The sequence below is a fragment of the Pelodiscus sinensis genome, chromosome 3 (genome assembly GCF_049634645.1).
Source record: "Pelodiscus sinensis isolate JC-2024 chromosome 3, ASM4963464v1, whole genome shotgun sequence".
NCBI lineage: Eukaryota > Metazoa > Chordata > Testudines > Trionychidae > Pelodiscus > Pelodiscus sinensis.
Genome location: NC_134713.1, coordinates 69,131,585 through 69,158,980, shown reverse-complemented (window position 1 = coordinate 69,158,980; position 27,396 = coordinate 69,131,585). Strand labels below are relative to the sequence as shown.

The following is a 27,396-nucleotide window of genomic DNA, read 5'->3' as shown; positions in this document are numbered from 1 at the left end:
AGTGCCACCAGGTAAAAGAAGCAGAGAGAGATAAAAAGACATCTTTTAAAAAGTGGAAGTCAAATGCTAGGGAGGAAAATAGAAAGGACCATAAACTTTGTCAAATTAAGTGTAAAAATATAATAAGAAAAGCCAAAAAGGAGTTTGAAAAACAGCTAGCCAAAAAGTCAATAAGTAATATTAAAATGTTTTTTAAGTACATCAGAAGCAGGAAGATGGCTAAACAACTAGTGTGGGGCCCTCGGACGATCGAGATGCTAAAGGAACACTCAAAGATAATAAAGTCATAGCAGAGAAGCTAAATTAATTATTTGCTTTGGTCTTCATGACTGAGGATATTGGGGAGATTCCCAAACCTGAGCCATTCTTTTTAGGTGACAAAGCTGAGGAAGTGTCCCGGATTGAGCTGTCAGAGGATGTTTTGGAGCAAATCGATAAACTTAACAGTAACAAGTCACCAGGACCAGATGGCATTCACCCAAGAGTTCTAAAAGAACTCAAATGGGAAACTGTAGAACTATTAACTATGGTTTGTAATCTATCCTTTAAATTGGCTTCCGCACCTAATGATTGGAAGATAGCTAACGTGATGCCAATACTGAAAAAGGGCTCTAGAGGTGATCCTAGCAATTACAGTCTAACATCAGTACTGGGCAAATTAGTTGAAACTATAGTAAAGAATACAATTGTCAGACACATGGATGGATACAGTTTGTTGGGGGAAAGTCAACATGGTTTCTGTAAAGGGAAATCATGCCTTTGACAAGAAAGCCTTTGACAAGGTCCCTCATCAAAGGCTCTTAAGTAAAGTAAGTTGTCATGGGATAAGAGGGAAGGTCCTTTTGTGGACTGATACCTGGTTAAAAGACAGGAAACAAAGGGCAGAAATAAATGGTACGTTTTCCGAGTGGAGAGAGGTAACTAGTGGGGTCCCTCAAGAGTCTATCCTGGGACCAAACCTATTCAACTTATTTATAAATGATCTAGCTAAAGAGGTAAATAGTGAGGTGGCAAAATTTGTAGATGATATCAAACTGCTCAAGATAGTTAAGACCAAAGCAGACTGTAAAGAGTTTCAAAAAGATCTCACCAAACTAAGTGATTGGGGCAATGAAATGGTAAATTAAATTTAATGTTGATAAATGTAAAGTAATGCACATTGGAAAAAATAATCCCAACTATGTATATAATATGATGGAGACTAATTTGGCTACAATTACTCAAGAGAGAGATCTTGGAGGCATTGTAGATAGTTCTCTGAAAACATCCACTCAGTGTGCAGCAGCAGTCAAAAAAGCAAATAGAATGTTAGGAGTCATTAAAAAAGGGATAGAGAATAAGACAGAAAAAATATCTTCTTGCTACTATATAAAACCATGGTACACGCACATCTTGAATACTGCATACAGATGTGGACACCTCATCTTATAAAAGATATACTGGCATTGGAAAAGGTTCAGAAAAGGGCAACAAAATTATTAGGAGTTTGGAACAAGTCCCATATGAAGGGAGATTAAAAAAGACTTGGACTTTTAGCTTAGAAAAGCGGAGACTAAAGGGGGATATGATAGAGGTCTATAAAATCATGACTGGTGTAGAAAAAGTGAATAAGGAAAAGCTATTTACTTATTCCCACAATAAAAGAATTAGAGGTTGCCAAATTAAATTAATAGGCAGCAGGTTTAAAACAAACAAACGGAAATTGTCTTTACTCAGCGCACAGCCAACCTGTGGAAATCCTTGCCAGAGGATGCGGTGAAGGCTAGCACTTTAACAGGGTTCAAAAAAGATCTAGATAGATTCATGGAGGTTAGGTCCATCAATGGCTATTAGCCAGGATGGGTAGGAATGGTATCCCTAGCCTCTGTTTCTCCGGAGGTGAATGACAGGGGAAGGATCACGTGAGGATTACATGTTGTGATCACTCCCTCTACGGCATCTGGTGTTGGCCACTGTTGGCAGACAGGATACTGGGCTAGATGGACCTTTGGTCTGACCCAGTATGGCTGTTCTTATGTTCAGTCATTATATCATTATTAAAGATCTGTGGTAATATAAGGAGATACACTAGTGGTGGTTTTGTATTGTATTTATTCTACTAATCACTATAGAGATATTTTGGGATGCCCTCCCTGCATCTATACACCAGGGCTATGTCTACACTGGCGGGTTCTTGTGCAAGAACGGCCGTTCTTGCGCAAGAATCCGCAGAGCATCTATACTGCCCACCCACTCTTGCACAAGAAGATTTACAGTACGGTGTGGTAAGAGAGGGCTTTTTGCACAAGAGCTATGCTCTTTTTTAACAGGTGTAAGCCCTCTTGCTCAGTGGCTCTTGCGCAAGAGGGCAGTGTGGATGCTCAGCAGGGGCTTCTTGCGCAAGAAAGCCCTATGGCTAAAATGGCCATTGGAGCGTTCTTGCACAAGAGAGCGTCCACACTGCCATGGATGCTTTAGAGCAGAAGCACAGCTCAAACATGGCAGTGTGGACTTTTGCTTGCGCAAGACTTCTTGCACAAGAATACTTGCACAAGATATTCTTGCGCAAGAAGCTGCCAGTGTAGACATAGCCCAGGGGTATGTCTAGACTACATCCCTCTGTCACCAGAGGGATGTAAATCAGGCATACCGAAATTGCTAATGAAGCAGGGATTTAAATATCTCGTGCTTCATTAGAACAAAAATGGCCAACGCTTTTGGCCGACGCGGCAATTTGCTGGCAAAAAGCGGCAGTCTAGATGGGGATTGGTCGACAAGGAAAGCCTTTTCCGACCGATCCTGTAAACCTCGTCGCGCGAGGCATAATGGATCGGTTGGAAAAGGCTTTCCTTGTCGACCGATCCCCATCTAGACTGCCGCTTTTTGCCATCAAACTGCCACGTCGGCAAAAAGCGGTGGCCATTTTTAGTCTAATAAAGCGCGGGCTATTTAAGTCCCCTCTTCATTAGCAATTTCAGTATGTCTAATTCACATCCCTCTGGCGACAGAGGGATGTAGTCTAGACATACCACAGGGTGAATGCTGTATCTATTTCTTTTCCCCGGAAGTACTACATTTCCTCTTGCTTCTCCAAGGTGTGCTGGATACTGCTTGCTAGCATCTAATCTGAGCATGGCATATTGTCTGAATTTTCCAGTCTTCTAAAACACACTAAAATCGGCTTTTAAATAGGGATTACATGCTAAGTAGAGCCTTAAAAAATCTTCACTGGGACAAATGAACACCATAAGTGTTGTAATATCCTTTACCATGAATGTGGCCTTAGGAAAGGCTACAAAATACTAGGAGGGCATGGCTTTTACACTGTCTATATGGGCTTTTTCAGTGTATCAAGCTTAACAGATCACATAAATTTCACAGTTCTAACACCTAAAATGTATAAGACGAAGCTTTACCTATCAGTAAGGGATGGAATGAATTTCACATAACTCATTTGCAGTTTTTGATTAATTGATATCTGTACTTTTTTTTCTCTAAGTTATTGGTATTATAAGAAATGTTACAGAAAATCTGAATTTAAGAGTAATTTTGGTGTGGTTATGGCCATCAGTGACATAACAACCACACTGTAATGCCCATAATTATAAAGCACCATTATGCAGCTGAGAAGAGAATTAAACATATGAATCCTGCCAACACAAGCTGCAGCAAAGACAGCTCTTATATTTTTGAGCCTCACTGTTGCCAACATGCACTTTAAAGTAGGGAAAAGCAAAGTTACCAACTTTCTGTTATATTCTGAGTCTCATTTGTGTTTCCTTTCAAGACCTATTTCTTGCAGTCATGTGGTTACACAAAGAACTTCAGCTTGCCTTTAAAAAGAAACACATAAAAACCTATCTTTCATGGTTGTAGAAAAAAACTTTCAAAACATGACACTGAAGTCTCCAAAACCAAAAGTGGGCAAAGAAAAAAGATCTTAAAAGGGTCTTAAAATATCATAATTTTTAAATTAATCATTATTTTGGAGGTCTAACTATTTTTGAATAATTGAGGTTGGCAACACAGGATTATCTTCCCAATATAAAACAAAAAATCCTAAAAATATTATATGCCACTTTTCTCCCCAAATGGGAGAGAGAAAGCAGGTACATGTTTTATGAGGAAAGGAAAAAATGGGATGGAATAAAAAGGGTCGCTGAAAGGAAAGAGTTAGGCATTTCAAATTTCCCACGGTAGGCACCGGTATACAGCTGTCTCACCCAGCCACTTCAGCTGTGTCAATAAGTTCAGACTCCTCATGCTTGGACAGTACCCACTTTATGAATAAAAAGGAAGAGTTAGGTCTCCAGTGCTGTCAATCCAGTATGAACACCAGTTTTGCACAAAATTATATTATGTGATTTTTTTAAATAAACATAACATTTTGGTTTCTGCTTATAATTAAGTCACTCTTTTCAGTGCTTCAGACTGTTGATAGAAATTCTAGCATTTCATTTCTCCAGCCATGCTATTTATGAAGCATTCAGCAATTATCAGTCAGAGTCCCTTTTTCAACAAGAAGAGTCAAAGAGCTACAATATGATTTAGAATACAAAATGGGGTGTCACAAGCGTATTTGAGTAAATTATAGATCTTACCATCATTAACATAATAAGGAAGGGATCACTTATTTGGTGAAGGATGGGGAAAAGTCATATGTGAGAGAAAAAATACAATGCTACTTGCTATGGTGTTGTGAGATTTAATAAGAACTAACATTAGCGAAGCGGTATGGGGTTTTCATCACTCTATAAAGTGGTAAGAGTTTTGTAATATCATTGCTCTCCATTGGGGGGAATTTGTAAAACTAAATCAAAGCTGATGTTCATAGCTGCTATAGTTGGCTACTGGCACAAATATAAAACTTTATCCCATACTGTGTGTCCATATTTATTGTTTCGTGGTTTTGTTTTACATCTCTATTTCTCACAGGACTAATGAGGTATTGTGAATAAGATGCTGCACAACTCTTTATTCATAGTGTGTATTAATTTATAATACACCGATAGCAACTAAGAACCAAATATGAACAACAGAACCCAAAATGATTATCCAAATGAGATTGGATCACACACAGAGAAGAAATGCTACAGGGTTATTTGGCAACCTTTACCATAGGGAATGCTCATGCAGTGTGTCTGTATGTGGCAAGATTCAAACTCAGCCTGATCTCTACTGTCTCTTCACTCACAGCTCAAAGATAAGGAGCATTTTGCACCAATCCAGTGTACCCATGAAATACTGTGTCAAGGTACACATCTGTGAACAAAGGAGGCAGCCTTCTACCTACCAAAGGCAGCATTTCTGGCCATTGAAGCTACATGCTAGTCCAGGATAAGGAATGACTGTGCATCACCTTGACAGTCAGAGAGTAAATGCCCTCAGCAGAGATGCCACCATAATTTTTGCCATGTCCTTGAAACACTTTCCCCCTTTCTTCAGAGACTGGGGTATTTGGATGATGCCATTGTCTGCTCCTGACAAGAAGGGAAAAAGAGTTGAATGTATCTGATAGCTATATTAACCTTGAACAAACTCACTTTATAGCACAGATATCAAATGGAAGAGGGGACAGGATAGACCTATGAGTGGCTCCAGGAGCTAGCTCTGGAGAAGAGAAGCAAATGCCCATCACACAGGGAAAGAGATTTGTTGGTCTACGCAGTGTTGTGTGCAGTTCTAGAGCTGTTAATTGGAGCAAACCTGATACAGTAATGATGATGTTTTCATGGAGTTTCATATGGCTGCTTCTGATTTTCTTTTGGAGAAGAGTTTCTTTCTTTAGGATTCTAGTTGGTGTTCCTAAAATATGAACGCTTCAGACAGACGTCTATTAAAAACATACAAATTCTCTCTTTTTATTGTTTCAGCCTACCGATTTTTTCATCCAGTTGTTGGGACTAAATATTTTTTCTGTGTATGTTTTACATTTTTGCATCTTCTATAAAAATAATCCCACAATAGCAAATATAGACAGGGGCAGATGACCGTTTTGCGGGGCTCCGGGCAGTATAATTCCGCGGGGGCCCCCCTTTGCCATGGCGCATGCGCAGTGATGCCATGCGCATGCGCAGCGACGCCACGGCGCATGCGCAGCGACGCCACGGCGCATGCGCGGGGCTTTCTGAAGCGCAGGGCCCAGGGCGGCCGCCCCGTTCGCCCTGCCCTATATCCATCCCTGGATATAGATGTTAGTTGATCACTCAGATTTTTCAAATGTTTGAATCTTGGCTGACATCTGGATATGATGAGGCAAATTTTCAACTGCAGCCTCTAATTTTGCACAAGCAAGGATGTATATAAGAGTGTGCTCACCACAACATGTAGAAAAATGTTTGAGCAAATGAAAAGGCATTTACATGTACACAGTTGTTCACATGCTTTTTGCAGGTGCAAAATAGGCCACATCACTACCACATTAAAAATGTTGTGCCTAAAATGTATCATTTTCTCTTTGTGGACAATTATTTAGATATTTTAGACCCTTTGATTCTATGTCTAGCTCAACAGCTCCTCTCATAGAGATATTTCTGATAATATTTGTATTCATTTTAAGACTTGAACCCTTTTGTTTGAAAGACAAAAAGTATTAACCAATAAAAATATAAAGCAGATTTTTGTGTTATTAACTACTAATAAAATATTATCTTCTTTTTAAAGACTTCATTTTCACTCTATAGCTTCACTAATTCTTAAAATACTGAAGACAGTCTTGAGAAGATCACGCGTAAGAAGTTATAAAGGTATCAACTTAATCGTCTTTCAGATTGCACTGAAAATATAAAATGTCCTTCTACTCTTCTGAATATAAGACTATTTTCTTCCTGATAGAAGAAGGAAGCATACTGAATGCTTAATATAATCTTGGAAATGTTTCCCAGCTTTGCTCTTTTTCTGTTTCAGAGTCCTAATGAAGCACTTTTCTGTGCTCTCACTTGTTAAAGCCCCAGTCTTCCTAACTGTTTGTATGGCCAGCAATTAAGGAGCTCCCTGCATGAAGGATCCTCCTACCCACTGAATTTTTAGCAGAGCAAAACATCTTTATACCCACCAAGCAACTGCCAACAAATCAATTGTGTGCGTGTTCTTCTCCCTTTTATACTTTTAAAGAACCACAGTCTTTAAAAAAAATAAATCTGTTTAGCTTTAGACCTATGCCTGACCAAAGGGAAAAAAAGAAGCAGGTAAAATTCCTCTATTATTAACACCTAAAAATATGATCACAAAACAAAAGCTTTGCTCCTCTGTCCAATTTGATGTCTTTTTCATGCTGCCTCAGTGATGGCCAAATAATTGGTTGTTCACTTGTGTCCTTGTCTCCCCCGACAGTTCCACAGATGCCCTGAACAATGCTCCAAAGACTGCTTTCAGTAGGGGCAAATCCTCATTAATCATTCCTGGCTGACAGCACAAGGGAACACCTGCATCTGGTGTAGGAACCAAGCAATGGCTTCTGGGAGTATGTATTAAAAAGACCAACTGATTCAAGTTGTGGGAGTAGAGTTCTAATAGCCATGTGAAAAATCTGTCTCTCTCTGGGTTTTCCTTTCATTAAACATCTAAAATTAGGCCATGGCTCATGTTGAGATTAAAACGCCAATGTATCCTAAGCAAGTACATCAGGAAATGAACAGTACGGTATGCTATGATAAATGGCTGCTAAATTCTTTATGTCTAGATCAAGCAATGTTAGCATTAAATACAGATGAACTGTCACATAATTTTCATTTAGAAATGACGGCACTGAGCTTCATGTCCTATGGTACTCATAAATATTTTCCATGCTATATTTCACAAAGTGAATGTGTGTATTATACAGATGTGTCATGTATCTCAAGTCCATATTGTACATATACATTTTAGTGCAAGTGCATTAACTTTTCTATTCAAAACGTGTTAACAAAAGACCTCCTACAGGTACAAAATGATACCAACAACATTCTGATACAATGTAAGCATACCAAAAGCTCCTATTGTGATGTTTCCTTATAAAACAATTTGTCCAGTTTTAAAATATTTTATTGTTTCTCCTTCCTATTTGCTCACACTCAAATGAGTCAGACCCATGATTAGACACTTTGATGCAAAGTCTATTCAAATCCACAGATGTCTTCAATGGGCTTTGAATTAGACCCACTGGTCCCACTTCTGATCTCAGATATACAGGGATAGATATCCCCACTTAGGTTGTAAACAGTGCTGATAAGCAATACATATCTGTGTAGGACTGATCACAAGTAGGCTTTTATTCTCTAACTATCCAGCAAATCCATTCACATCTCAAGCAAACAAAAGCATTCAGCGGATTCAAAGAAAATATTTTAAAGGGCAATAAATTGGCACCTAGATACTATGAAGATTGCACTTAAAATGTGATAGATTAAAAAAATCAGAAAGTGATAGGCAAGGAGAAAAGTACATATAGGAACCTGTACAAAATACATGACCACTGTCCTGATGATATTTTATACTCTTTTAAGCAAACTAAATTATAATGGTCCATAGATAAATTACAGCTAGAATTTTGAAATATTTTTACTCTGATAACGATGTGTATTTGATTAAACAAAATCTTGAAAATTTGAAGCCGCTATTTTAAAGCTTAACTAAAAAAGAATGTTTGATACATCTTAATTTACAGAGAAACCTTGTGTGTTATACTGGCAAGGATAAAGTATGAGTTCAAATGCACTCAAGAGTCAAATATTCCCTTGGGATAGCAACTTTTCTTCCAAAACATGTTCACACATTTAGATATTATACATAGTCCCATTAAACAAAATATTCAAAACTGTGTATTTGTCACACATATCAAACACCCAAATTCTTTCTTGAGCTATAGTTTCCAATCACATAAATGTGAGTTGCACACGTGGAGTATTAGCATATATCTATTTCAAGAATTCGAACTCTCTAAACTCTAAAAGACAAACAATACAAAAATAGTTTGATACATTCTCTAAGAACTTTCTGCCCCACAGAAGTCAAGTTTTCTCCTTTACCTTATCACTTTTTTCACCTCATTTGAAGAAAAAGACTAGAAATAGTAAGATAATTCCAGCCAACCAAAGCACCTTTTTTTGGTATATACCCTCAGAAATTAAAAAAACAAGTTAGCATTTGGGTTATACTGTAATATTTTTCCCTCAAGAGTCTGCAAAAAATTGCAGAAGTTCACTGTCACATCAGAATGTATGTGCATTCAAATGCATAAAAGGTGCGTGCTGTATTTATGTATGTGCACATTTTTAGAGATAGTATAAATTCATGTGTATGCAACAGGTATGTGTGTGTATTTCCCTAAGATTATGCCTTAGTGATAGATAAGCACCATTTAATGCTGGAACTCCCCTTTTCCACATTTTCATACATGTAAGTAACTAGCATGTATATGAGGGCTACTCAACTTTGGAAGCCCCTGGAGCCAAAATGATACTCACAGCACATGCTGAGGCCTGCAACTTAAATATGATTGCATATACATGCAAATATGTGCAAATATATGCAAATAGTTTCTTTCACACTGACGGGCATGAACACAAAATTAAGGCAAAACTACACAACATGCAGGCCCCATTTAAGTCAGTTCTGCTGTTATTAATAAAATGCAATATTTACCCGATTTTCATCCATATGACAGCACTTTTAATAAGCAATGACAGTCCAGGAATTTAACCAGTAAAATGCATATCAACAAAAGATCATTATATTGACTCGCCATTGTTGAGTGTGTTTCCAGCGGAGGCCTTGTTCAAAGGCACCCACGTGCAGGCTGCGTGTAGAGCCCCACATAAACCCAAACTGCACCTCAGGCCATGTGTTGAGTAGCCCTGTTCTCGGATGATCAGATGTCCCATTTTTAAAGGGACAGTCTCATATTTAAGTCCTCTTGCAGGTGCTCTGACTTTTTCTTAAAAAAGGTCAAATTGTCCCATATTTTCTGTCTCCCTCTTCCTCTCCCCCTATCAGTACTAGTAGGTCTTGCTGCTGGCTGGATCCCTGCTCCACAGCCGCCCGACCACCAGTGGTGAGAGGTGGGATCCACCATGGGTCGCAAACAAATGGGCGGTGGGCCATGTGTTGAGTAGCCCTGATATACATGAAAAAACTTAAAAAAGAACAAATAGTCTTGCAGTACCTTAAAGACTAACAAAAAATGTAGATGGTATCATGAGTTTTTGTGGGCACAACCCCGTAAATGGTTGCCACCTTCTGGCAGATTTACCTTAAGCTTTTTTAAATCTTAAAGTTGAAGTGTAAATAAAGTTACAATTAAGTCAACAATATACCAATCAAAAGCAAAACATTTTATTTATACTTCAAATATATGAAGTATATACAAAAAAGCATTCTTTCAAGAAACACCATCAAATTAAAACTCACCTCAAAAATAAGTGTATTTTCATGTTATTGGTAAGACCTCGGATTATTAAAATAGAAATAACTTTTAAATCTATTTTAACTACAGGTATTTATTATACTTACATTTCTCTATACTGGACAATGCAATGAGACTAATCTGTTTCATGGTCTCATATAGTCCATTTTACTCTCTGCTTCTACTCAACCTAATGTTACAATCAGTGGTGCTGCAGTTTAAAGAAAAAAGTGAGTAAACTAACCTAAACTCCATATTCTCCAAATGAGAAGTGGGCAAACTCTCTATATATCAGCACAAAATTTTGCACACACTACAGGATACAATCCAAACAAAAAATGATTTTATTCAAATTTACTCATCTGACAAAAACATTTCCACTAATATTTAGTTTCATCAAACCTTATCAATGGTAGTTTTCTCAACCATAAGGCCACAACATTATATAGTTACAAGACTTGTTTGTATTGGGGGGGTACAAACTATGCACTCTTTAATAAAAACAAAAAAAAACGCCTTTAAAACTAGTCAGTTTTAGAAGCAAGTCATCACGTTGTGTACAAAACAACAAAATCAATCATATTCCAACACAAAACAAAATGCAAAACATTGGAATGAGTCCAGTGATTATGGGGGTGAAGTTCAAAGAAGAAAATGTGATCCTTCATAGTCCCCTGCTGTCTTACCTTCTAGATGTATGTTCCTGATCTTATCGACAGTACACTCTGAGGCCCTAAAAAGGTAAATGATTCCGGGGTTCCCCGTGATCCTGTGTGGGTTTGGGCAGCCCCTCATGTTGCTATTGTGGCATCCAAAATCAACCCATAAAGACATTAACTCTTTCTTTTTGATTATCTAATAAAAACTGAAAGTTTAGGTTGTACAAAACAAATGAAATAAGTCAAGCTGGAAATGTGATGATAGGTCTCAAAAGTCCATGTTTGCTTTTTTAACCATTTTCTCATTACTTATTTTTTCAGAATAATCATTTTAAGGGTATTTGTTTAATTGTTTGCAGGGTTTTGTTGTTGCTGTTGTTGGCTTACATTAAATAATATTAGAGCAATTAGTATGTCAGAGAAGTTGTCCGTGTTTTCCCCCTATATTTCTCTCTTATATTCCCTAAAGTAAAAGGAATAATTAACTGAAATCCAATTAGTGTAGATTTAGAACACCTGTTTCCAAAATCCTTTGAATAACTTTTTCACATTATTTTTCCTTGGTCTTTGTTTTAAGATGAAATGCATATCCATAGCTAGTTGGTCTTAGGAGTCTAGAGATTTGCATATTCTAGACAAGAAGAAGAGAACCTGTGGTAAGATAAATGTGAAAACTTAAAAGACCAAAACAGGCTGGTGCATATTACAGCAGCAGTAGTAACTTCTTTAACCCTTTCTTGACCAAATTCTGTTCCTTTAGAAAACCTGAAGTGGCCACACACAGAGATGTATTTCAACTGATAATTTTTATATTTTTAAACAATGACAGCTAATTCCTGCTCTAATATGCTAAAATTATACGGTGGAGCAGAGTAGTTCCAGCTATGTGTGCTTATCACCGTCATTCTATCAAGACAGAAATCGATGTGAGTACATGTGGTGTGATGCCTAGTACTGCTTGCTCCTACATCCCTGGCGTCCTCTTCTGCACACCCCACCCAAGCCCTAGGAAAGTATTCTGTCCTACTAACATGAAAGTGCAACTGGGGAAAAGGCTCCTCTCCCCCTTCTAATTGATTCTCTTTTTCCCCTTCCTCATTCCCCAACTGCACCTGTACACTATGGAGCAAGATCAAGCTCAAAGAAAATTATGTGGGATTTTTGAAAGCACCTAGGTGATATGGGAGCACAAGCCCTATTGAAACTGGGTGGGACTTATGTTTATATGTTTCTCAAGGTACATCTAGGCTAAAGTCAAATTAAGATACGCAACTTCAGATACATTAATTACGTAGCTGAAATCGAAGTACCTTAACTCAGCATTAGGCACTGTCTACACAGCAGGAAATCAAGAGAACATTCTTCCTTTGATTTTCCTAACTCTTCACAAAATGAGGGTTACAGAAGTTGGAATAAGAAGCCCATTATTTCAAAATTATTTCAAATCATGAAGATGTACACTCTGTTATTTTGAAATAACGTGAATCATTTTGAAATAACGCTGCAGTGTAGACATGCCCTCAGGCACATCTGAACAAATCCCAACCCTACTGTTTTAGGAAAAACGCACAAAAATATATGGGAAAAGTTACTAGGGTGATCACAGAGAGCCTTTTAAAAAAGAGATACTACTTTATTACTAATTTTTATACTAAAGTTTTCATTATGAGCGTATAACCTATTTATATTTTGGAATCAAATATTTTTATAATCATGTTTTGGAAATGCATCATAAATAAGTTTAGTACTGTAATTCTTCAAATGAAAATTAAAAAACCTTACTATTTCTCACTTCATAATATTTTTGATCCTTCATTCCTCTGTTATCTTTAAAAGTATAATGTCCTTCTACATTCCTACCTGAAAAACACAGGCCATCAGCAGAACCAATATTAATTTCTTATATACTAGTCAATTTCCTGTGTATCATGTAGTACACTCAAAGATCAAATTGTAATGATACTGATTAATCATATCAGAAGGAGGAAACTGTTTCATTACATATGTTGAGACTTTTTCCTTTAAGGAACCTGTAAACAATCAAGCATCCTTACACTATTTGCTGTATTTTCTATATTCAGTCTCAGATAGGAAATCCATCTATTACACACTAAAGGAGAGTAGCAAATATTTAAGGGCATATGCTGAGATACTAACCAGTCAGGCAAACACAGAATGTTGACAGAGGCTCCAAAGTTAAATGGAAGAAAGAAACTTTTTGCCCAATCAAGGACTGGCCACACATTAAACATCTAAGATTTGGGGATACCTTTAAAAATTACTGGTAATATTAAACCATATTTTATGAAAACTAGCAACAAAGTAAGCATACAATCTGTAATATTTACAAGGAGCTAAGGTACACATATGACAAGAGACAGACAACAGCATTATGGCAAACTGTGTCACAAATTAATATCTATTTATAAAAGACGTTATATGTAAAGACCGGGAGTGGAGGAATCTGTAAAAGCCAGATTATTATACTCTTTACTAATTTTTCTCTCTCACAAAAAGTGCCCATGTCAATGTGCCATGTCAAATAAGTAGGGAGGAAGATTTTAATCACTATAAGCATGTTCATTCCCTTTTCCCCAACACTGTTACCTTTTTCTGATCTACTGGATCTTTTACACAGCATAGTCTCCAGTGTAAAGATGCATTCACACCAATGCGGGGATGGTAAAATGTGGACACTCACAAGATACAGAATTTCCTGCCCACATAAAGGTGTCCTGCAAAATGCAGACTTCACTGGCTAGAAAAGGGCTTCCTTTATTAGTGAACTACATGTGTATACCAGAGACGGATTGCAGAGCTCTTGCAGCTGCCTAAGAAGATAACCATAGTGGAGCTCTTGATGCTGGTACCAAAGCACATTTTTAGGAAGTGGGACAAGAGTCTTGCCATTGATTTACACAGGATTGTGTACTGATGAATCTCAGATTGCATCCATAAAAAAATATTGTGGGTCTAGACTTTCAGATGCAACAGTTTTATGAATGCAGGGCATGGAAAGGGACATTCCACACCACAACCAAAAACAGGTGACAATAATAACAAGGCCTTGATCCAACACTGTAGATTCAGTAGCAAAGCTACCTTTGATAGTAATAGTTTTCCTTGGGTATATATAAAAAACGGAGCTTCTGGTAGGGGATTTTCCAGAAAAGCCACCATCTTTGGTATTCATTCCCCACCTCTCTTTGTCAGAAATAACCCTAGTCTCCTAACCTTCAGGGCAAGCAACAACACTCATCTATTTATGTAGGCTTTTCTGAAGGGAAAGGGGCATGACTGTGGAATTGCTGGGAGACTGTCAATCTGATCTGGCCATTTTCTGTTTCTTCTTTGGTTATTTGTTAATATAAAGTGAAAAAGTCCCAGAGACTATGACAGACATTTTTCTTGTGCTTACGCATGTAAATAAACATGGTTCTGAAGAAAAGCCTGTTTGTTATAGAAATTAGCCCACAAAGCCTCATTTCAGTGGTGAGTGGAACAAGTTAGGGCCTTTCACCTTTGGAGTACCTAGAGAATTTGGTCGCATGTCTTTAAAATCACAACAGGAAAAGGTGCAATTCTGCTATGACTGCCATCCTGTTTTGGAGGGTTGTAGCTCACCTAGATTGAAGTTAATTGAATAAAGTATCAGAAGGAACTTGAAAATGTAGCTCTCTCATTTTTAGTAGGAATAAAGCCATCCACATGAAAAGAGAAAAGCTGAAAAATGTTGGGCTGGGGGAGGGATACTGAAAGGTATTAGCATCCATGCTTGTGTACACTCCTGTATAACTCACATCAACTTTACTTGTTTCTATAAAATGTTTTAGTGTGAAGTAACCAAACATTTAATTTAAAAAAAAATCTCTGTTTAACAATGTGCTATCAGCTAAGGACTGCAGTGGTTGGGTGGCAGGCAGCACCAGCAGTTACAGGACAGAGGCCTTCCATTTAACATGCAAACCTGTTCCTTAATCCCTGGGCTGGAGGAACTCAGGTCCATTGCTTCAGTGATGGCTGTTTCCTACAGATGTGCTCTTCTACCCCTAGAGAACTTAGAGAAATATGTCCTGTCCCTTTGGAAATAAAACACCATCATCTTGACTGACATTCAAAAGAGTAAAGGTACAATGTGGCTGTCCAAAACAATGGAGCAATTGTAGTATGGTCTTCATTGTTGGAGAAAGAACCCATACTTGAATAACTGAGGGGTAATCCACTCCTCTACAAACCTAAACCAGTTTTGAGGGTTGCTTGCACTTAAAGTTAGAGGAGAAAGGAAGGACGGTTAAAGCAGAAAACAGAGTTAGCAAAAGTATTTTCTGTTTCTTCTGCCACAGCCTTCTTGGCCTCAGGAAAATCATTTTAATGTCTCTGTGCCTTGGTTTTCTCTGCAGTAAAACTATATTAATCCTATCTGCTTTACAGGGTGTGGCCAAGATATACTCATAATTTAATGTTTCTAATGTATTTGGGAATCCTTGGAAGCTGCCATCTAGTAGGATGCTCCTATTCTTTATCTGATTTAAGCAACCTACTGAAGATGTTCAATATGGGTGCGTCTAGACTGGCAAGAACTTGCCAGCTGTCTACCCTTGCCACTTGAATTTGCGCAAGAGCACTGACTTTGTAATGTACAAAATCAGTGTTTCTTGCGCAAATACTTTCACGCTCCCACTCGGGAAAAAGCCCTCTTGTGCAAGAATACTTACTCAAGAGGGCCAGTGTAGACAGGGAAGAATTGTTTTGCGCAAAAAAGCCCCAATGGCTAAAATGGCGATTGGGGCTTTCTTGCGCAAAATCGCGTCTAGACTGGCCACGGATGCTTTTGCGCAAAAGCACTTTGTGCGCAAAAGCATCCTTGCCAAACTAGATGCGCTTTTGCGGAAATACTTTTAACGGAAAAACTTTTCCGTTAAAAGTATTTCCGCAAAATCATGCCAGTCTAGACGTAGCCTATGTGTATTGGCGCTAGTATGTAAGGTATACATTGCAGGAGGGCAGTTGTGCCCTCCTATATTTGACTACCTTCCCTCTTATAATGCTCATAAGATTCTAGTACATCAATCTGGCATTGTACAAATGCGAAAACAATCAGGGTGTTTTTATATCACGTTAAAATTCTAGACACATAAGGACAAAGCAGGATCAGTGAATGGATTTTACAGTAGATTCTCATTCATCCAAACAGCCTAGGCAACACAAAATATGTTCAAATAATCAGGAGTCAATAGAGCAGGGAGTTCATTAGTGAAAGAAGGTTCTGATACTGAGAGTTTGGATAATCAGGATTCTATTGTATTTAATATCAACTGCAATAACTCTAAGGGGAGAAAACAATACAATCCTCTTATGTATTAACAGTCATTTTTACTTAGTACAATTAATTCTTAAATGTTCTTATTTCAGTGCCTCTTGTCCAAAGCAAAATTCTCTATTAATTCAGTCCCATTTTAGTCTCTGCAGGTGCAAAACCCAAATAAATTACTGAGGAAGGGGCAGATGCTGACAGAATTGCAGTCTAGACTCTTCACTCTAAATCCATTTAGTGCTATTAACCATGACTGAGTGTAATAGCTCCATGTACATTAGCATGGGGATAATTTCCCTATTTTGCCAGAGATCAAATCTGTGTATTCATACAGCCAATATAGAAAAACAAAACATTGGAAATGATAAAACCAAAAGGCTAAAACACATCTTTATGTTTCTTTTAATATATCTCCAAATCTAGGATACAAGGGGGGGGGGAATCCTAGATATTCATGGTTCCTTAATAGATTAGGTACTACTGCAACTCACTATACAGCACTCCTGAAATATATGTCCAATTAAACAATACATTTTCAATTGAAATAAAGATACACTGAAACATAGTGCAGCCTAGAAAAATAAACTTTTTAAAGAGATAAACTCTTCCACTGCCCCAAAAGGCATTGTTTGGCACTGGGAAACTAATCTGATTAAAAGAAAATCTGTCAAATTATTATATTGTGATGTGTAACAGCCAATATTTTATTAAAATACGAATCCTGTTCAGAACCCGTGAAGGGGAATGGCTGTTTGAAAAAGGTCATTGTTTGGGGACTACACATCTCTGTGGAGAAGACAACTCCTACTGTATTCAGCAATGAAGAAAGGAGTTACACAAACACGGGCTGGAAATAGAAACAATGATAAAAGTGATATTGCGTACTGGAAAGGCCTCCTTTCTAAAGAAGAAATAAAGAACAAAATTATTTGACGTGAAGAGAAAGTAGGACCAAAACATAGAGAGAGATGAAAGGAGACAGAGTGGAAAACAGGGAATAGAAAGTGTGTGTGGTGGCTAGAAGGGTCAGGTTGCATGCAGAGGAGGCAAGGGGATCTAAGGGTAAAAAGCCAATTAGTGGATTAAAGGGTAAGAATCCAAGTTCTGAAACAGAGGGTGATAATATAGGCAGCTCGGGAGAGGATTAGAATAAAGAAGTGATAACAGTATTCAGCTGAGAGGGAAGGCTGTCAAGAACTGAATGGGAAAAGAAGGTAAGACAATGAGAACAAAAACCTGTTATTTAATCAAGGGCTGTGATGGTGAGAGCCCAGACCAAAAAAAAAAAACTGTTTGGTTTCAGCTCCAAGTGTCCTGAAATCATTGTTGGAGGGCAGAGACAGATGGAAGATTTGGCCTTGATTATATGAAATCAAGTGGGTAACAATGAGTTGGATGCAATTACTAGACTCAGTTCCTCAGTGCTGTTTCTCTGAACCTATCACCACTAGGAGCTGGCCCAGCCCCAGTGTATAAAGCCGGGTTATTTGAAACAAAAGGTACAAAGGCTATTTCTGGAAACTATATAACATACTGTGGGCAATGCATTTATTTTCTGAGGAGCTTCAGTAATATAACTGGTGTATATTTATTCATACTAAAAATGCTGGCTATCCCAAATGAATGCTTCCCTACTTTATTTTGTGTAATGCTGACTTTTATGATCTCTCTTGCTTCAACCTTATTAGCTAGACACAGTGTCTTCCTTTTTTCTTAAAACTTATCTCTTTCCCTTCTCAGGATTTCTTTTTTACTTAACACTGAAACCACTCAAAACACTTTTCACTTGTTACAACTTATGCTCATTTTCTCCCATGCACCAAATCCTTACTTTCTCCCTCTATTTAACTTAATAATATTGTCCTGTGTTTTATACCTTAAAATATGTAAATGCATACCATACGTGTAAATTACAGCTGTTATTTTGGTTATCTTCCTCCAAGATCTTTTACAACTATTGCCAACTCTAGCTGTCTAATGATAGCACTGCAGTTTCAATTCTATTAGAGTTGGATAAAAAAGTTAACCATTTTGTTAGAAAAATCTTTATATTTTCCATTGAAAAGTTTATTAATATATCCTGACCAGATCCACTTGCTGTCAGGGAAGGAGAAAGGGAGGAGAATACAAAATGTGATTTTTGTCCCCAACATGGTGTGCTCATAGACATCGAACTTTCAAAAATGAGACAATGTTTCAACTATTTCTTTATGCTCTGTATACCTCTCTCTCTCAATAGATGGAAAAATTATTTTAACAGCAGTCATTACATAAATACCTGCACAAAATGATGGGAAAAATAGACAATCAAAATAGCCTGATTTTGGCTGAGGATCGTCATGTATATTTCCCACTGATGTCAATGAGCTGAGGTCACAACAAAGCCATAAGTGTAAAGAGAGAAATCTACTAGTCATAGCACTGGACTGGAAACAGAGACTAGCAACTACACTCTAATCACTGTTCTGAATTCCTCTGTTGGTTTGGGCAAGTCATGAAAGCTCTTCCTCACTTTGCCAAACTAAAATGAGAGCACTGCCTTTCTGTGTCATTGTGAAACTTAATTTGTATAAAGTGCTTTTAGAATTTAAAGTGCTATAAAAATGCTAAATATTATCAACCCCTTCTTTCACTGACATTTTATGTAGTTGATACTATGACTCTACATTAAAATGTCTCTTAGCAGAAACAACCTGGACAAAGTGAGGTTTTATTTCCTATTGGTTTTTAGATTTGACAACAGCAAATGATCCCGTGATTCATTTTAAAATTATGTGTTGATTCCCAGATGAGACACAAATTTCCCAAAGCAACAGATTATAAATAAGGTAGAAGAAAATTATGTATATATAAATAGCTTGTATATTTCAACACAAAATGTAAACATACACACACACTGCTTTACTCTAAAATTTCAGATAGAGCAACAGAAACAAAAAATCCTTTGGAACAAGGGTTGTAAATACCTATCTATGTCTGTCTCTGCCATCTTCACCTAGATGTGTCATCATCTAAGATTACAGAGGATCACAATTGAACTCCTTACCTTTCCTTCCATATTTTCACCATTCCCTCTATTCTGTCTCAACACTGAGGCTACGTCTAGACTGCAAGCCTCTTTCGAAAGAGGCTTTTTCGAAAGATACTTTTGAAAAAGCCTCTTTCGAAAAAGAGCATCTAGACTACAACCAATACTTTCGAAAAAGCAAGCCACTTTTTCGAAAGAGAACACCCAGGCAGTCTGGATGCTCTCTTTCGAAAAAGCAGTTTGCATTACATAGCGCCTTTTTTAGAAAGAGCACTTTCAAAAAAAGGCATTCTTCCTCATAAAACGAGGTTTTCCATGGTAGAAAAAACTTCCGCTTTCTTTCAATTTACTTTCGAAAGAATGCAGCAGCAGTTTAGATGCAGGGGAAGTTTTTTTCAAAAAAGACCACTTTTTTTGAAAAAGCTCTGTAGTCTAGACACACCCTGAATACCCTATGGCCCTTCCTTTGTTTTAGGTACATAACCTAAGAGTGATTATTTTTTATTATTCCCTGTCTCTCCACTATCTCTCACATACAACCAATGTCCAAATTCTGTCAATTTTCTTCCACATTTCTAAGATTCAGCTTCTCTTCAGCTAAAACTCTCTTTTGGGTTTGGAGATTCCACTGGGTGGCTGGGCACCTAAAAGTTAGATGTTGCAATGCCTAAATACCGTTGTGGATCTGGGTCTATGTTTTCGTCCAACTGCTTAAGTAGGAGCCAATAATCTTCTCCTTATCCTCCATGAGAAAAGAGAATCAAGTTCTGAACAAGTTCAGCAGCATCCACTCCACATAGCAGGGGAGAGGAAGTAGAGATAACTAAGACAGTTTGGAGTATTAAGCACTCCTGGTGGTTGTCTTTTGAAAAATAGAAATTCTGCTATAAACTGTCTCACCTTGAAGGTATGTAACCATAAGAACATCTTCCTCCCTCCCCCAACTTAATTCTTTGCTATTAATGCTGATCAGCCTTTACAAGGAAGGGAGAAAAAGGCCATTCCATTGTCTCACACAATGATGAAAGGTAAAAGCCATAATTAAATCTAGGTTTTGCGTAGGCCACATTGCATGGGCCACATTAAAAGCACTGGAAAAGTTCAAGCCTCTCTGCATGCTCTTCAGTGCTTAAATTGGCTGTCTGTGCCCAAGAAGTCCCAATGAATGGTATTTCAAAAGTTTAACTACACTAAGTAGCATTAACATTGATAAAATAGAGTGTGCTTTATATGTTGAGTATTTTTAAGGAGCTTTGTCTAAATGTAGTGTTTAACCGGAGCAAATTTTTGCTTTTAGTTAGCAATAGCACTGATACCTTTTCTGAGCCAAAGTTAATTTTTAAGAAATTGTGGGTCATTCAATTAAAATGTAAAGACAATAGTAAGATTTTAACTGCTAAATTGTAAACCATAATATAAAAACCTAGTTTTCTTTAATTTGTTTTGATATAGTTTTGCAAGAAATACCAATCAGAAATATGTTCTTCCACTGAAATCTATTTTGATAGTCTGTATTATAGTATAAAGCAGTAACACAAGGTCCTTGCAGGTACATCAGTGCACATTTTGCCCATTCAATGATGAATGGCATAAATAAAGTTAAATTAAAAATTGTAAATGTGTTAAGTATATGATAAACTCAAAATGAAAAGATTATTATAAAATGACATAGGATACAGTGCACATATTTTCAATTGCCCAAATACATACAAGTGTATAAATATCCATTACTGAAGAACAAAAAAAGTTAAAATTGTTTGTAGAATTTGTGGGTTAGGAGTCAGAGCTACAGATAAAATAACACAAGATTAAAACTAAGTATGCTGGATAAATTAATCTCTGATGTAAGTCAACTAAGTCAGCTGAATAACACCAGTTATGAATTTGGTCCTCTGTTCTTAACTCACTCTGTTGTTAGAGCTTAGGGATCTCCAATCAGTGTGAGAGCTTACATATTGTTTGGCTATAATACCTAAACGAGGAAAAGCTAAGGCTAGAATCTCAGTCAGTTTCTTAGTTTCTTTACTCTTATGGAGGCAAAGGAAAAAATTATATTCTTTCCATTAATAAACACCAATCAATTACTAAAAGTTTTAAAATAGGCTGGGAAATGCAACTACCTGGTCAGCTTTCAGCTTATGTAAAAATAGTTCTTTCTACTTATTACTGTTTAGTACCCCTAGGGCCACATTTTCCTCTCTTACACTGGTAGAATCCCATTGACTTGAATAATGTTGCATCTGCCTAACCAAGGACATAGTTTTTCTCCTAGTTCCCCGCCCCCACCACCATTAAGTGCTGTACTCTTTAAAAAGGCAATTGGCAGATCTTCAGCTCATATATAACATAGCTCTGACCAAAGCTGCTAGGCTGATTTAAATTAGCTCAGGATCTAGCCCATTATCAATGCTGAGTGATTATTGAAGTATTACAATGCCTTTATCAACCAAGGGGAAAAGGTTTTCCCCCCACACCAACTTATTTTTCATACATATCTGTGTAGCTGGTCAGGACTCATGGAGGGGCTCCTAGGGTTGCCAGGTGTCCAGTATTGACCTGATATTTTTGCTTCCTGTCTGGTAAAAAAACTCTGTACCCCCAGCCCTGTGTCCCTGGCCGGGGCAGCTCCACACCCTTAACCGGCAGAGGTTCCCTGTACCTGGTCAGTGGAGCTACACTCTCAGCTGGAAGGTCTCCCCACTTGGCCCTGCTCCAGCTGCCAGCAGCTGGCTGGTCTTCCTACTACCAGGACCCTGGCCCTCCAGGCTACCTGCCAGATTGAGCTCACAGCCACTGGCAACCTCTGTGGCCTGGGCTCTCTAGGCCAGCGACATCTATGGTCCTGCTGGATCACAGATGTTGCTGGACAAGAGAATCCCAGACCACAGAAGTTCAACTTGTAGGAGCACTTGCACCACTTTACCTGTTAGTGTGTGTTATTGTGGGATGACTTCTGAAAGGTAGCAACAGGTGATGTAAACAGAGACTACACTGACATCAACCAAACTACATCATTCTAAGTGCCACGCCTGTCATGGGGGTAGAGATATGATGTCAGTGTAAGGGCAAGTTTTATCAGTGGAAGCTACATTTTGGCATAGATGCTTAGATCCGTGTAAGCCATTTTCCATCTAGTGCATATATAAAATTAATTCACATGGGATGCAAAATCACTATTCTCTTTTAACTGCATAAGATCTCTCGATGGTACAGATATTCTGTGGTACTGATTAGATATTTAATCTAAATAAAAATCCTACCAAATCATATTGCCCTTCCTTCATATGCTTCTCTCACCCTGGATTCTTCCCTGCAAACTATCCTCACACACTCAAGTGGCAAGTTCAACACCAAGTGCTTTATTTACATTGTGCTACACAAATCCTTGTGCTCTCTCCAACATAAGGCTTCTACCTTTCCCAAGGCACAAGGTAATAGCCCTTACCCTCCTAAGACCCTGGCCTTCCCCAGCCCTTCCAATCTCCCCATCTTCTTCCTGTTCATCCTTTAACTACCTTAAGATGATGAGCTGAATCACCTTCTTCACTGGTTAATCATCCAGTCTTTAAGCAATTATCTATTCAGTTTGACCCATATGGGGACCTTCAGCAAGGATACAGTGGTGAGTCACCCTGAGATTACCCACATTGTCACTGTGGTGATAATAAATACTCCTACTAATTAATTAATATTGTTGTTGTTGTTGTTATTATTAATTATTATTATTATTAAATAAAAATATCAGTCATCCAGCTCTATATCTGCAAGTAGATCAATGAGAAATATGTACATATAGTTGTGTAGACACAGAACCATCGTGGTGCTGACAGATAATCATGGATCTCAGTGTGCATGTTAGGCTCAGCAAAGTTCTACCACTCCCAAATAATTATGTAACAACCACCTTACAAAGTTTTTTTAAGGGCTACCAGCTTCCACATTCATACCAATCACTAAAAATACAAACACAAAACCCATAAGAAAAATGTCAGTTATAACTTTTCCTGAACTGCCCAAAGGGTTTGCTATTCTTGTGTTTTATCTTTGGAAATCCTTTGAGGCACAGAATATCTTGATGTGTGTGTCATTTACAGCTCTGTGCCCATTGTCAGCAATAAACAAAAAATCAAAAGCAACTTTCCAGGAATTATCCACCTTCCAATTGGCAATGATACATCTATCCATGCAGGTAGCTCATACCACTCCTTCTCTCAATGTTGGAGAAGAGAATTAGTAGGAACAGTATAGAGCACCATCTCCTAATTCCAGGGGTTGGGAAACTTTTTTTGGGTCTGGGTCTGCTAAAAAAAAAAACAACCGCTCACTGAGGCAGTCCCCAACTGAAAAGGAGAAAGACATTCTCCACATTCCCCTTGTACACCAGAGCCTTAGGGGGTCCAAGCTAGTAGACAATGTGTGTACTCCAGACCCACAGGAGGACAGTGGGGGACTGGAGCACCAGTGTGGACTCCTCAATGCTGAGGTGGAGCCCCAAGCCTTGGGGGCTGGATCCAGGCAAGCTGGGGGGCTGCATACAGCCCCTGAGCCTTAGGGTCCCCACCCCTGCCCTGCTCTCTCACAGCAGAGAAGTCCAGTCCATTCTTCCTTACATAACATTCCAGCAATCACTTCCCTCTGAGTTGTATGCCTCCCCTCTTCCTGCTAATCTCTCTGGGTTGCATATCACATGAGTGGGTCTCATGTACGCCTCTTCACACAGATACCCAATACCCCTTCCCTCAGTCTTTCCATCGTTTACCCTAAAATAACTGTTTCATCACTCTCCACTGTATAATGGCAGAGGCAAAAAACATCTCTCCACCTCTCTATACTAGTAGCAACTCTATATCCAGAGAGGTCCTTATCCCTACAAAGTTTATGTTCCACTTGTTCCACTACTCAGGTAGTCCACAGGAAATTACATTCACATTCATAGAGGTGCCGGTGGTACAAATCAGTGAATTTTAGAGGACAGCAAAACACAGTGGATCTAGCACCTGCAAACACACACACTAGCATCCTTGCAGGTCCAAATGGAGGGGGGAGGGTCAGAAAGCAGCTCCTTGTGTTTTCATTTTCTTCTGTCATGCACAAAGGTAAGAAACATGGAAACAGGCTTCAAGTTCTTCGAATAAGAAATCAAAATTGAGTTTAACAAATTTCAGCACTAAAACCTGTTCAAACATGCAGTGCACTGAAAATTAAGCTCAGCGCTGTTTGCATATTACCAGAACCCTTACTTTAAAAATAATAAACATTAGCAAGGAAGAGGGAGATACGGTTTTCATCTGGATGGGTGAAAAGCACAAAAGCAAACATGATGGTTTGAAAAAAAAACCCCTATATTCCACAACAAGTCCTTAAGACTCCCATGTGCAACATCAGCAACACTATATCCTCGATTTTTATTGTAATCTTGTGGCTTTTTATTTGTAACTTATATGAAAAGAATCACATTGATTGGGGCAGATTTAACTCAGTAAAACCTATTCTACTGAGATTGTCTGTACTAGGTGATTTTATCAAGTTCTCTTTTGGTTTCATTTTCTTCCTCATCCCTATCCCCAGGGGACTCTGCAGCCCAGCTTGCAGAGCAAATTGCCCTAAATTGAGTTCTTTCTCTGCCATATACAGCCCTTCTTGTGGCTTCTCGTCTTGAAAACTTTATGTATTTTTCCCTCTCCTTCTTAATAGCCCCCCTTCGTCTCTTTTCCAATTAAAATGGTGAAGTTTGCACCAATACCTGCACCCAATTAAATGAATACTGCATTACTAGCCACACTCTCCAGATATTCTATACCCTCTCTTCATTAGCCTCGTTCCTCTGAGGTTTCTTGGCTGTCTGCCAGGGACTTATGGCAAGAATTCAAAATCTTGTAAACTTCATCCCCTCAAAATCATTCTTGAATTTAAGCAGCCTGCTTCTTGGGCCAGGATGTGAAACACTAGGAACTGATTCAGAGAGGAGGAGAGAACGAAAGAAGAAAGAAAATGATTTATTGAAGTCAACAAGCTCCCATAAAAGAAGAAAGCTAAACGAGGTTAAACTTCCAGGCTAATTGGCTTCCATTTCCTTTTTAAAAAAAATATCTGTCTGAAAAACAACAAACTGACAGTAAGTTGTTCCTGTTTTATTTAAGGCTATTCATTCCTACAGGAAATGCATCATCCTCTCAACACCTCAGGCATGTTGGCTACTGCTCATTCAAATTACACACCAACAAAGAAAAAGCCAGGCAGTCAAAGGCATAAGCAGCTGTTTTTTTAAAATATCACCATCTAATTTTCCAACAAATGTGAACACTACAGCACCATGGCATCAGCCACTCTTATTTGACACAGAATAACTAACAACATAGCAAGCTGTCAGGAATGATAGCCATATTGCCAAGCCTGAAAGAGAGGGAAGCACTGTGCCTTCGCGTTACTATTTAACACTGTGCAAACTCCACTGAGATCATTTCAGCTTGCTGTTTTTAGAAAGGAACAATTAGTTAAATGAGGCAGCAAAACTTTCAAAATGGAAAGGTAGAAGGTATGGCTTGTGTTGAGCTACATTTCTTCCTGTGACCTGATTTTAACACAGTCTTAGGCTCAGCTGTTAGGATGATTATCTAAATTAATTATGAACTGGTACTCAGTCCCATTCTTTGGACCACAGGTGGACAGTGAGCCTTATGACAAACTGACAATTTCCTGTAATAACATGAACAAACTATATTGAAATAGAGTTCATTCCTTCCAGGTACATTATTTTAAAAACGCAATTGTGCATAGGCTATTGTATACAACTATTGTAGTAGAGAGGCAAATGGATGCTATGTATTTCCTCCATCATAAGCCCTTTGAAGCCACCTCCCTGGAGAGGTTTGCAGATACTAGTTCAGAGGGATTCTCCCAGGGACAACAGACAAAGAAAGGTGTTTCTTTGAGAGATTGTGTTGTTTTAAACAGTCTCATGCTTTCTTCCTGATCTAGCAAACAGACAGGACTACTGGTCCAAGGTGCTTTGCCCCGCTCCCCCCAATCTATAGGGTAGGGTGAGAAGGACTGGGCCTGCTATAATTTCATGTAAGAGTAGGGAAAATGCTAGTGAGCCTGTTATCGTGTGTGTAGGTTCTTTGATTGTTTTTAATAGGTTTTCTCTGTAATGTTTTTACCTTCAGGGGGAAAAAACTAGGCTTGTGTACAAAGTGCTGTGTGGTAACTTATAAGAGTTGACAATCACTCTTATCCATCTCTGAAGAACAGGCAAGTCAGAATTCTTGGGTCATCTGTCAGTACTTGGAAATACACAGTGTAGTAGGCAACTGCGCAGTCTGGCAATACTCTGCTCAGAACAAAGGTTGCTACCATACCCCTGGCTTAGAGTAGGAATAACAAACATCAAATATGTGGCTTACAAGGTTTCCATCCAGAGTCACTGGAACAAGCCAGAGGACTCTACACTGAACATTTTGGCTCACTCACCAGAGCTGGGGCTAGGAGCAGAGCTGTGGAACTGGAGGGGAGAAACACAGACAGCCTAAGGAGACCAAAGCTGGGACCCCACAGGCAGAGATGGGAGCAGAGCCTCTGGTGCAGGTTCAGTGGAGCCAGGACCCCGAGTACTGGGCCAGGAGCAGAGCGCTGGGTGAGGGTCCCATAGCAGCCTCTGTGTAGGGGGCTGGGAAGAGAGCCCCAGGTTTAGAACCAGTGGCAGCCTGGATCTCACATGTGGGACTGGAAGCAGAGCCCCAGGTACAGGGTCAGTGGCAGCAGGGACCTTATAAGTGGGGCCAGGAACAGAGTCCTAGCACGGGTCCTGCACCTGGGACTCCAGGTGCACTGCCAGGAACAAAGACCAGGCAGAATCAAGACCATGGGTGTGGGTGACAAGCAGGACCCTGCACAAAAACTGGGGTTCTGCAGTACATACACATCCATGCCCCTAGACCTTGTGCCTATGTTTCCATAATCAGCACCCATACAATAAAAATTGTTCCAGCAGCCTTGATCAGAAGGGAGAGATACATGGATCTTTTCTCCAGAAAAG

At 38.7% G+C, this 27,396-nt stretch overlaps 1 long non-coding RNA gene across 1 annotated transcript in view; it reads right to left on the bottom strand.

The window, feature by feature from the left end:
• Positions 1–27,396, bottom strand: part of LOC102447490 (uncharacterized) — a 310,387-nt gene that overhangs the window by 109,139 nt on the left and 173,852 nt on the right. The window lies entirely within an intron of this gene.